At 38.2% G+C, this 13,300-nt stretch overlaps 1 pseudogene; it reads right to left on the reverse strand.

The window, feature by feature from the left end:
* Positions 1-2,703: 2,703 nt before the first annotated feature.
* LOC132000801 (kinesin-like protein KIF3C) lies at positions 2,704-6,058 on the reverse strand (annotated as a pseudogene).
* Between the last annotated feature and the right edge of the window lie 7,242 nt (positions 6,059-13,300).

Raw genomic sequence — 13,300 nt, forward strand, 5'->3', positions numbered from 1 at the left:
GAGTGTGATTCAGAAGCTGACCAACTGGCTGCCAGCTTTATTTTAGTAAGTGAAGTATGGTTTCCTATGTCATTTCCCAGAGTAAATGATGTATGATAAAAACCTGTAGGTGACTAGATGCTAGTTTAGTGAAGAGGCTGAGGCAGATGGATTCTAAAAAAACGAACAGCATATTTAGATGTCAAGTGAATGTATATAGTTAAAGAGTATAGTACTTTTAAAGAAGAAAACAAAACTCAATATTGCTAAAGAGAGCTTAGGATAAAGAGTTCTTGAAAGATGTAGCTAAATAGATACAAGAAGAGCAAGCAAAGAAACCAAAGGAAAGGATTATGATTTGACTTACTCTAAGAACAATGGAGGGTTCATGGGTTTTCAACAGGGAATGAAATGTTGAAAATGTCATCCTGTGCTGGAGAAATTGATGATTTTCCAAATTTGGGACCCAGGGTCCTATCTGCTTCACACCTAGCATTACTGAGTACAGGAAGTTGCAGTGGTAGAATGAGAGATACCAAAGCTACCATGACTGTCAGAGATTATGTGTACAAGTTTGAGGCCAAAGTTCTGAAGAACAAGGCTAAAGACTGAAAGGCCAGAGAATTAGGCTGTTAAAACTCTGAATGTTGGAAACAAAACATTCTCTACTCTGTTTTACTAATAATAATCTTTTCTTTCAGAAAGAGGTACTCACTCACTTGACATGGAATTCAGTTATCACACCCACATAGATGAACCTGTAACCTGAACTAGCCAGGGTATCCATAATAATTAGCTCACAGGTAGACATGAACTAAGCAGACACAGTTATTTGGGGGCAATTAAGACGGATACCGAGGGAGGAGGTTAGCTTTTATTATTCCTTAATTGTCAGCTAAAGCACCATTGTAAATCTACAAGTTTAAGTAGTCATTTCTGTCATAACATAAAGATAAATTAACTGATTTTATGTAAGCTGGTTGGAGATTTAATGCTATCCTTTACACCTGCAAATATCCTAACTGATCTGTGTATTAATGAAAAATATTTATTGGTATCAGAATATAATAACACTTAATGGATTCTAAATATATGCATAATGTCATGCAACTCTATGTATATATGGTGTAACAGGATAACTCATAATTTACAAAAGAAAAATCATAACCAGAGTATATTAATTGGAGACAAAATATTAAGATCACATAGCTAAATGTGTCATATACTGAAATGTAGAGATAAGATGAACTAACGCATTTTAACAATTTAAAGTCATGTCCTAATGCTGTATACAAATATTTAAAGCACATGTGAAATCCATAAAATGTATTGTGTGTTTAAGAGCCTTCAGTCCAGCCTTTGTATTGTTGTCCAGTTTTAACATTAGATCAAAAATGCTTTGTCCTGAAGCAGAACAACCTTACAAATGTTATTTGCATTCCATGTAAGATTAGTGCAAAAGTCTTAGGATTTTCTGAGTCTTTTGTAAAGATTGCTTTAAAGGCCAAAGTACATATTTCTTTGTTCCAGGTGACATACCTTGTTCTCACTCATAGATTAAATACCATATGCCAACTTTGTAATGATGCATGCAATGAATATGCCTGGACAATTCCTTAATTGTTTGGTCAGAAGAAACACACTGGAAAATGTATGTTACAATATCAACATTATCTTATGTTATGTATTTCCTAAAAGAGTGAAATAAGGAATATCATCCTCAATACACTGAATAACATCTAACATGGTATTCTACCTGTATAATTCATTAAAAGTAATAAAAACTATGTGGACGTTAATAATTATGTATTGCATCATCTGTGCTGGAGATGACTGCAATCCACAAAACTATTTACCACTTTTACTCAAGGCTATATGGAGCCACTGACAATTATATAGATAGGAAGCACAAAAGTAATTTAAATATACTTTTAAATTTTAGGTAATTTAATTATATCTATTAGTAATTACTAATAGATTTATTATACAGAAAAATAACATTTTTAGGAATTCTAAATTTTTGTTTTGTTTTGAAGTCTTCATGGAATTAGTTTAATGGTTATGAGTATATCATACACCTATGATTCAGATAAATGGAGTTCAATTAATGACAAACCATTAGGGAAACCCAAAATGTCTTGTTAGTTTCTTTGTTTGGAAATGCCAGTGGGCCTGGCAGGTCTCAGAATGCACAGATTCTGAGATGAATGCCTTAAGGCATAACATGCAAAAGGAGGCCTCTGCCTGAAGGGGGGCCAGAGGTACTTGACCTTCTGGGGAGCTCTGCTTGTCTCTCTCTCACTGACTCAAGGAAGGAGACTCTAGGAGATCTGGGAGCTGAATCCAAAGCCCTGATAGGGCATACCATCGTTCCATTTGATGTCCAACAGGACAAGCCCATCTGTCTGGACCTCTGTCTGTCAATGGTAAGTGCCACTCACAGAGATGCCTGCTACTCAGTGTCCCTGAAGAAGGCACATGGGGACCTTTCACTATTATCCCAATGATATAATACCATGTGGGTGTTCCCTCAGGATCACCACATACCCTCACATCAGCATCAAGTCTGAACCTGCATCCGGTCCAAGAGCACAAACCTGCACCTCTCCCTCCAGCTATTGTCTTTGCCACCCTTGCCTCCCTTTTTTGCCCTAAAAATTTACTTCTCACTAGACATACCTGGAGACATTTAGTGTTATCACAAAGGAGAGGGGGAGTACTTCCCTAGAGCTCAGTTTGCACAATGCTGAAGAAAGGGCCAATTTTCAATAAAGCAGTACCTAAAAAGTGAGATTTGCAAATGGGTAATTGGGCAAAGTTGGCAGATTTTGCCTGGTTCTCTGTCTCCTGTGATAAATGGGGTGGCGAGGCAGATTTTAGTACCTATATTTAGCTAGGGGTAAAATGGCATCCCTCCCTACCACTAAGCTAAGATCTAAATGGCTCCAGAGAACATGGTCAAAGCAGGAAGGAGCAGCATCTCAAAGAATGGGGAATTAGCTTGATCACTTGTTGATCAAAATTACTTCTCAGGGGAGCAGAAACAAAGGGACTCCAAGGTGGAATTTCCCTTAACACCTACCCATGTTGTCCCAATTGCTGTTACATTTCCGTTAGGTCCTCAGGAGCCAGTCACTGGTTGGGAAGGTGGGTAGAAAATAGAGTTTGGGAAATCATGAGTTCTTGCCAAAGCTGAAGAGCCTGGGTTGTGTGGGTGTGGTCATTTAAGTCCTTGAAAAGGAGCCCAAGAAGCTGGAATAGGTTGTCTGAGGCCCAAAAAGTGAAGAGGAGGATCTCTCCACTGGGAGCATAGGACTAATACTGTTAGGATGTCAGAATGGACATCCTAGGATGGACAGAATAAAGTACTTTCTTTCCAAGCACAGGCCACCTTCCCTTCTAGAAGTGGCCAACAGGAGGAGCTTGAGGTCCAATTTGGGGATGGAGGTTAAAGTCAAGAGGAAAAGGAGGCTATGAAGTGACTTTATTAGGTTCTGACAGCTCAGATGAGAGCATCTCTCTTATGCCAACTGATCCCCATGAATAAATACCATTAATTAAATAAAAGGGACTAAAAGAGCAGCCAGAGACATAGTTTCCAGATCAAATTCTCACTGTCTCAGAGATGTGTGTGCACGCACACACGCACACACACACACTGCACACACACACACACCCGAAGGGGTAATGAGATAATCCAGGATTGGCTGCCCCATCCCAGGAACATGTGGGATTGGCAGCCTGACTGAAGATTGCCACCCACGGTCTAGCACGGTGGTGGAGCACAGAGTGGTGGAGGCCAGCAAGGCATGTGTGGTGGAGAGTGGCAGTTAGTGAGGACTTTGAGGCTGCTGAGGTGGTGGCGCTGAGGACTCTGGCACCAGGATCTGGACTTTCAGATTTTAGATATGGAAGGTTTTTCCAGAAAGCTGTCCAAATGCATGAAATTCTCCATGTGTAGTACATGGAGATCTTATTCTTTGTCATGGGAGAATTTCACGTCAAACACAGCTGGTGGGGACACACCAACTCCCAAAGCGTGTTTTCAGTCCTGTGTGTGGGGTGGGACCCTGTTGCTGATGATATTGGCTGGCGGACCTCTCGCATTACTACTGCAGATGCTGGCTGGTTTTTCATTTGGCTGTTACTGACTACAGCTGGCACAAGTGGTAAAACTTTCACTGCTCCTCCTCTCAGCCTGGCAATGCTGGTTCATAATCATGTTCTTCTTTTTAGGGGAGATGAAATTCTCTAAGGTACTTGAGCTTCAGTTCCTGGATGTGCTCACACTGTGCCTCCTCCAAATCCTGCCACATGCAAATGTACTCATCATGTGGGTCCTGGATCTCTGCCTTCACCTGCAGCTTGGCATAGAGCTTCTTGTTTCTTGGTTATGATTCCACCATCTGCTGCATGGATGGAACATGGAGGTGTCCTGGAGCTCCTTGGTCTCCTCATCTCAGATAATCATCTCCTGCTCATGGCATTTCTGCTTAACAATTGCCTGAATCTTCAGTTCCAACAACAATTTTTTTCCTGTCCTTAATCTGCAGCTTGGTCTCCATGGCCTTGTACTTGACTCTGAGCAGCTCTATAGCCTGCCTTTCCTGCTGTAGATCTTCCAGGATCTTCTCCTCTGCCAGAAGCTTTTAATTCTCTTCATTCACCCAGATGAAGACATCCTGGATGGTCACCTTCTCCTCCTCCAGCCACTCCTTCTTCCCCTGCAGGTAATTTTCCATATTCTTATCTAAGGCTAGCTCCAATTTTGACTGGAGTGGGTGGCGATTGTGGTTGTCATCCTCCTCTTTAGTCACCAAAGTTTCAATTACTAGCCATTCATCATACTCTGCCAGGCTGACAGCTTTTTTTTTTTTTTGGTGGTGCTCTTCTTCCAGAGTCACTTTGCCAGTAACCCCTTTTTCTCCAGCTGGTTCTTCAGATGAAGAGTTTTTTCCTGCAGAAGTGTGTCCTTGGGGGTACTCATTTATTTAGGGCATTTTTTTGAAATACTTGGCTGATTGGTAAAGTGCAGAATAGAAGAATAGAGAGGTTCTCACAGTAGCCATAATACCACACCCAGTGTGGCCACCATGATGGTTTTGGTGTTCCTTTCCAAAGATCCTGGAGCAGCGAAGTTAGCTTAGAGTCCTGGTAGGGGACGTGGGTACTCCTGTTGCTCCTCAGTGGTTATGTTGCCAAGTCAGACAGTAAGAGGTTGATTTGGGAGACTTGTTTTGGCTTCTCTGTTACTACCACAACCTCCACCACCACAACTACTTGTGGACTATGTGGCTGTCCTTCCAGCCATGTTGGGGCCTGCTTTGTTCTACATCTTACAGCCAGCCATGTCTACCAGGTTGATATTGCCCAAATGGATGTGTTCCTGACCATCAAAGCCATGTACATTCTGTAGTGATGATGAAGATGGCATGGGGTGGAAACTGACCTCATTCATATGTGTGCTGCCCACCACCTGGGTCTGGTTCCCTGGGTTTATGGCAAGTTAGATCTCCTTGATGTTCTTGGTGATGAAGGTGAAGAGGTTCTTAATTTAGATGCCTATCTGGGTTTGACTTCATTTCTGGCCTCTTACTGGGCTCCTGGGTGAACAGGTCTTGAAATTTGGGTAGATTTGCATGCAAAAGTCATGGGTCAGGTATGTTGGTTCTATGAGCATACGGAATGGGTAAAAATGTGCTCAAAGGCATTTGGGATGACCCTGCATAGTTCAGGCTCCACTCAAGTCCCCTGCCTGGTGTCAGTCTTGCCAGTTCTCATTTGACAGTAAGCAAACATCATGCCACTGAAGCCCTGAAGTGGCCCCTGAAGTCGCCAGGGGCCTCATGGTTTCAACAGATAAGTCTGTGTGTTTGGAAGTGGCATCATACATGGTATCAAAGCTAAAAGTGTTGGATAACTTCCCTATAGTAGAATGGAGGTTTTTCAGGGTCACTTGTCTCAGTTTCACTTCAGTGATCAGGATCTGCTCATGAAAAGCAGCCTTTTCTTTTTGGCTAAGGTAATAGCACTGGGGTATGAAATTTAAGGCCTCACTGGCTTTGAGTTTACTGGTCATCTGCTCTGTTCTTCCTGCCCTCAGCCTACTTCACAGCCTTTGCTGTCCTACTTTTCTCTCTAGGTCTGGATTAATAAGACCTTCCCCATCTTCAGACATTAATCTTCATTAGGCATGTAGCCTCCTAGGCTGGGAGGTGGCTCTGCCACTGCTGTGGTTTGGGCCTCCACAGCTCTATGGTCCTTGCTTTACCAGCTAGGGAGGGAGAATTAGACAGAATTCCTGGGCAGCAGTGGGACTATGCCTGCTGAATGATCGTGCTGGAACCTACTCCAAGATGGGGCAGAGGGAACACTGCCATAATCAGCTATAGCATCAGTAAGATTAGTGAAGAGGAAAATGGGATGTGGTTAGGCAGCAAAAATGTCTTCTCCTTCTCCTCTCAGGGTCAATGGCAGGGACTGTTGGTCCTGGAAAGCCAGAGGCCCCAGTCCTCTTGAGGGCAGAGACTCACAAGAAGTCCAGTCCCCAAGCTGGGATATTATTTAGTGCAGCCAACATGGTTGCTTCTGCCTCTGTCTTCCCCACCACTTCCATTGGAGAATGAGAGAGAAAAAACAGAAGGGCATGGGGCAAAGAGCAGAATGTCAAAAGATACCTAAGACCTTTTTTTTTTCTTCTTTTCTTTTTTTTTCAAATTCAAATAGCCAACATATAGTACAGAATTAGTTTTTGATGTAGGGTTCATTGATTCATTAGTTGTGTATGACACCCAGTGTTCAGCATGGCATGTGCCCTCCTTAATGCCATCATCTAAGATATTTTAAGGAATTCAGTGTGCTTCCAGAAAACACAGAAAAAAAATACAACAAAATCTGAAAAATCACTACACAAACAAAAGAGAAATTTAACAAAGATAGAAATTGTGAAAAAACCACACAGATTTCTAGAGTTGAAGAATACAAGGAATGAACTGAGAAATGCAATAGAGAGCATCAACAGTAGAATAGATCAAGCAAAAGAAGCAATGTATGAATTGGAAGGCAGGACCTTTGATATTAACCAGTCATTAGAATTTAAAAAAAAATAATAATAATGAAAAATAAAAGTGAAGAAATGTGTTCTATGGCATACCACCAAAAGAAACAATCTGTGAATTACTAAAATCCCAGAAGAGAGAAAATGAGGCAGAAAGCTCACTTGAAGAAATAATGTCCAAGAACTTCCCAAATCTGGGGAGAGATTTGGATATCCAAATTCATGAAGCTTATAGGTCCCCAAATGAACTTGTCTTAAAGAAATCTTTTCTAAGACACACTATATAATACAATTGTTAAATGTCAAAGACAAAGAAAGAATCTTAGGAGCTGCAAGATAAAAGAAGTGTATAGCTTACAAAGTAATCTACATAAATCTACCAGCAATTTCTCAGCAGAAACTTTACACACCAGGAGAAAATAGGATGATATAAAAAGTATGAAAGAAAACAAAAACAAAAACAAAAACAACTGCTGACCAAGAATACCATATGCAGCAAAGTTGAGCTTTAGAAAGGAAGGAGAGATAAAGACAAAAGCTGAGAAATTTCATCTTTGCTAGTGACCTATCTTACAAGAAATGCTGGAAGAAGTTCTTCATTCTGAAATGAAAGGATGCAAATTAACAACACAAAAACAACTGAAAATACACAACACACTGGTAAATGGTAAGTATAGAGTCAAATTCATCATACTGTAGTACTGCAATGTAGAGGTATGTTAACCACTTACCTGTAGTATAAAGCTTAAAGGACAAAATTATTAAAAATAACTATGGCTACCTAGAATTTGTTAATGAATACACAACATGAAAAAAGGTAAGTTATGGAAATCAAAACCATAAAGGGGAAAGTAAAAGGGGGAAATTTTTGTATGCAGTCAAAGCTGAGTTGTTAACATAAAGTTGTTGTATCTATTAGGTGTTTTAATATAAGCCTCATGGTAACCACAAAGCAAAAACCTACAATCAATGCATAAAAAAGAGAAAATCAAAGCATACCACAATGGAAATTCAGCAATTCATAATGAAGACCAGTAAGAGGGAAGGAAGGAAAAAGAAAATTACAAAACACTAGAAAACAATTAGTTAAGTCCTTACTTATCAATAATCTCTGAATGCACATGGAATGACTTCTGCATTCAAAAGGCATAGGTTGGCTGGTTGGATAAAAAGCAAGACCCAACTATATATTGCCTACAAAAGACTTACTTCAGCTTTAAAGTGACATGGGCTGAAAGTGAAGAAATGGAAGAAGATATTCTATAGTAGTGAAACCAAAAGAAAGCAATGGTACCTATACTCACATAAGACAAAATTGGCTTTAACTTAAAGCTGCCACAAACAACAAAGAAGTTCATTTTATAATGATAATGGGGTCAGTTCATCCAAGAGGTTGTGATAGTCTTAAATAACTACGCACCCAACATAGGATCATAGAGAGAGAGTAAATACTAACAGATCTAAAGGGAAAAATAGACAAGTATAAAACAACAGTAGAAGACTTCTATGTCCCACTTGTAACAATGGCAAAAAATGTATCCATTTTACCTAAGTGTGGAATCAGTAAAGAGCTAGGCAGAAGACAAGAATGTCAAATTAATTCTTAAACATGTAGATCTGCGCTCATCCTATGAATTTTTTTTTTTTAAAGATTTTATTTATTTATTTGACAGACAGAGATCACAAGTAGGCAGAGAGGCAGGCAGAGAGAGAGGAGGAAGCAGGCTCCCTGCTGAGCAGAGAGCCCGATGCGGGGCTCGATCCCAGGGCCCTGGGATCATGACCTGAGCCGAAAGCAGAGGCTTTAACCCACTGAGCCACCCAGGCGCCCCATCATCCTATGAATTTTTGAAAATGGAAGAGGGGAAAAGGCTAAAGGATGCTTATGTAATTGGCTGTCTCAAGAAGCATTTTTAATTATTATCTCCTATACTTAGGCTTAACCATAGGTTTATTAGTAAAGGACTTTTCAAAAAGACAGTGACATATTTGACCTTCATGCAAGAAGTAAGGAAAATAGAAAATAGATGCTAAGAATAGTAACACTGAATACACAGAAATCAGAAATTACTGATAGTAATGAACAGTTAAGATATTTGAATGAAGCATTTAAGAAATGAAATAGAAAAAACTCTGTCCCCAAAGTGCCAGACTCACATATTTGCATAATTGAATTCTATCAAAGCCTTATGAAAAATATAATTATATTTCTATTCAAATTCTTGAAACTAGAGAAAGAAGGAAAGCTTTAAATTATTTTTATATAAATCCATGGTATCATTAATAACAAAAACTGACAAATATACAAAAACAATAATTACCATTACCAAACTATTAAAATAAAATATTAGTAATTACGATCCATTGGTATCTTAAAAGAATAATACATCACAACAAAGATGTACTCATTAAAGAACTGAAAACAGTGTGTGGAGCCCCTGGGTGTTCAGTCAGTTAAGCATCTGCCTTCAGCTCCAGTCATGATCCCAGGGTCCTAGGATCCAGCCCCACATTTGTCTCCCTGCTAAGCAGGAAGTCTGCTTCTCTCTCTACCTTTGCCCTTCTCCCTCAGTTAATGCTCTGTCTCTTGCTTTCAATCTCTCTAATAAATAAATAAAATCTTTAAAAAAAAAAAGAACTGAAAACAGGAGCTAAATCTGACAACCTTGAGATCATGATCTTAGCCAAAATCAAGAGTCAGATGCTTAACTGACTGAGTCTCCCAAGTGCCCTTGTTTCCTTAAAAAAAAAAATATATATATATATTTTTTTCCTACTGATTTGAGATGTCTTAGTTACATCCTGAATTTTTATATATGTTTTCATTCATCTCTATATTTTTTATTGTGTTCCATTGATCTGTCTGCTTACTTGTGTGGTAATTTCACACTTTTAATTTCTGTTTTAATTACATGTAGATGTATTATGCACTAGTCCGCCTATTTTGGTTTTTTTTTTTTTTTTTTTGAAAAACTGTCCAAGATAGTTGCTTGCTTATTTTTTCCCCATGTGAATGTTAGTATGGGTTTCTTTAACTCCATTTTCTAAAAGTTTGTATTTTTATTTAGGATTACTTTAATTTTAGAAAATTAATATAAAGGACCTGAATCTTTATGACATTCCATCTCTGTCTGGAAGATTGCCCCAGAAAAATATATGTCAATTCTCCTCTACTCTCAGTTGCTTAAAAACAAATACTAGATAGTCTCATGAATCTGAAAGACTCTTGTTCAGTGATTCTAGATTGGGTTGTTCATGTGTGGCAGTACACTTCTCATTAAAGTCAACTAGGGTTTTCTTAGGGATTCTCCTTATTCTCCTTAGATAACAGTATTAGCTGGATGCTATGTTCTGAATGTTACTTTCTCTACAAAATTCACATGAAACTGGACCAAAACTGAAACTAGACTACTTTTGTAGGCCACACACATAAACAAATTCAAAACACAGGAAACCATAAAAATTCTAAAAGAGAACACAGGCAGTAACCTCTTTGAAATTTCCTTTAGCAACTTCTTACTAGATATGTCTCCTAAGGCAAAGGAAACAAAAGCAAAAATAAACTATTGGAACTTCATCAAAATAAACACTTCTGTACCGTGAAGGAAACAATCAGCAAAACTAAATGACAACCTGCAGAATGGGGGAAGATATTTGCAAATGGGGTATCCAATAAAGGGTTAGTATCCAAAATATAAAGAACATAAATTTCAACATCCCAAAAATGAATAACCCAATTAAAAATGGGCAGAAGACAAGAATAGATGTTTTTCCAAAGAAGACAGATGAGCCACAGACACATGAAAAGATGCTCAAAATCCCTGATCCTCAGGGAAATACAAATTAAGACTATAATGAGATGTCACTCAAACCTGTCCGAATGCCTAAATTCAACAACACAAGAAACAAGTGTTGGCAAAGATGTGGACAAAGGGGAACCCTCTTGCACTGTTGTTTGGAATGTAAACTGGTGCATCCACTCTGGAAAACAGTATGGTGGTTCCTCAGAAAGTTAAAAATAGAACTATCCTATAATCCAGCAATTCCACTATTAGGTATTTACCCAAAGAATACAAAAACACTAATTCAAAGGGTTACACGCACACTGATGTTGACAGAAGCATTATCTACAATAGCCAAATTATGAAAACAACCCAAGTATCCATTGACTAATGAATGGATAAAGAGGATGTGTTATATGAATATATATATATATAGTACTATATATATATATGTATAGTACTATATATAGTACATGTATATGTATATATGCATACCTATATGTATGTATAACATATATGCACACACATACATGCATACATACAATGAAATATTAATCATACAAAAGAACAAAATCTTACCATTTGCAATAACATGAATGGACCTAAAGAGAATTTTGCCAAGTCAAGTAAGTCAGAGAAAGACATAAACTATATGATTTCACTCAAGTAGAATTTAAGAAGCAAGCAAAAGGAAAATAAAAAAAGAGTTAAGCTAAAAAAAAATTATAGAGAATAAACTGATGATTACTAGAGGGGAGGTGGGTGAATGGGTTAAATAGGTGATGAGAATTAAGGAGGGCACTTGCTGTGATGAGCACCAGATGTTGTATGCAAGCATTGAATCGCTAAATTGCATACCTGAAACTAATATTACTTTGTATGTTAACAAAATGGAATTAAAATAAAAACTTAAAAAATAATTTAAAAAATCAAAAGTAAATGATATATCTTTTTCTGTCCCTTAAAAGAACTTTGGGACATGATTAGGTCATAAGTGGGGAGCTTTGATGAATGAGAGTAGTACCCTGGTAAAAGAGGCCCAAAGAACTCCCTTATTCCTTATACCATCTAAGGTTACAGAGAGAAGATGGCCGTCTATGAAATAGTAACAGAGTCCTTACCAGATGCTGAATCTGCTGGTAGCTTGATCTTGGATTTCCAACCTCCAGAACTACAAGAAATAAGTTTCTGTTGTTTATTTATAAGCCACTCAATCTGTTATAGCTGCCTATATGGAGAAAGACACTGTGTGATATGTTCCATTCATGGGCAGTGGCCGGAGTTACAGTAAAGTGGAAGCATAAAATCGCTTTCTAGCCTTAAGAGCTAGAACACTGACACTTCCACATATATGACATTAGTCAAAGCAGATCATATTCAAGCTAAAAGCAAAGCGCGGGTGGGGGAGTACATTATGACTACTTTGAGGTGATGGCAATAGTGTAAATGCAAGAATAATTGAATATTGGATCAAACATTCAATATACCATGGGCTGCGCTCTTCATCTCGATTATTCATATCGTTTATACATGTAAAACATACTCCTCTCCGTTCCAGGACAACCATATTTTTTATACAATTATGGCATCAGGTTTGAAATGTAAAGTATTGTGATTTACTTCAGATCTGAATGCAGTTCTCTTACTCATATTATCTGTACTATACATCCTGTAGATAAAATGGATGTATAGGGAAAGAATACACACACAGTAAACACTCTCATTTTAAAAAGGAACAAAGATTCGTAACAGCCACTAGTCTATATCAATTTTAAAACACGGGCAAATTGTTAACAGGTACTCAAACTCTTGGGTACTGGATAATACTTGAGTAGGCATTTAATTCTAATTCCTCACATTGTTTCCCATATGCATTGTTTTCCAAGGCTTTTGCTTCACATAATGAAAATGATCTTTCATTTCTATCTTACATGTCCACTTCTGAGGAATACCTTGGAAAACACACCCTTTTTGGTGGCCTGCCAGAATTTTCAGCCTACTTCCTGCAAGCTGAAACTGTGGGGTACAGTTCAAGGCATTTATTTTTGGTCTAGATTAACACTGTTTTGCTCATATAGCTCTTTCTGAAACTTTGTTGAATCTTGAATGTCTGAGGACATCCAATTCTGAGGACAATCTATATTCACAATTAATTCTTCAAAACATGTCTTTCTTGTTGGACTTAATTGTACTTAATTGTTGGTACTTTAATTATATTGGGCTGTTCTGGTGCTTAATTTTTCTTGGGAGGCTCATTATCCCACTTAAAAAAAAACACACACATTTTTTCATGTGTCTGTTGGCCATCTGGATGTCTTCTTTGCAGAAATGTCTGTTCATGTCCTCTGCCCATTTCTTGATTGGATTATTTGTTCTTTGGGTGTTGAGTTTGCTAAGTTCTTTATAGATTCTGGACACTAGTCCTTTATCTGATATGTCATTTACAAATATCTTCTCCCATTCTGTCAGTTGTCTTTTGATT

The sequence above is a fragment of the Mustela nigripes genome, chromosome 1, assembly GCF_022355385.1.
Source record: "Mustela nigripes isolate SB6536 chromosome 1, MUSNIG.SB6536, whole genome shotgun sequence".
In the NCBI taxonomy this organism is placed as follows: Eukaryota; Metazoa; Chordata; class Mammalia; order Carnivora; family Mustelidae; genus Mustela; species Mustela nigripes.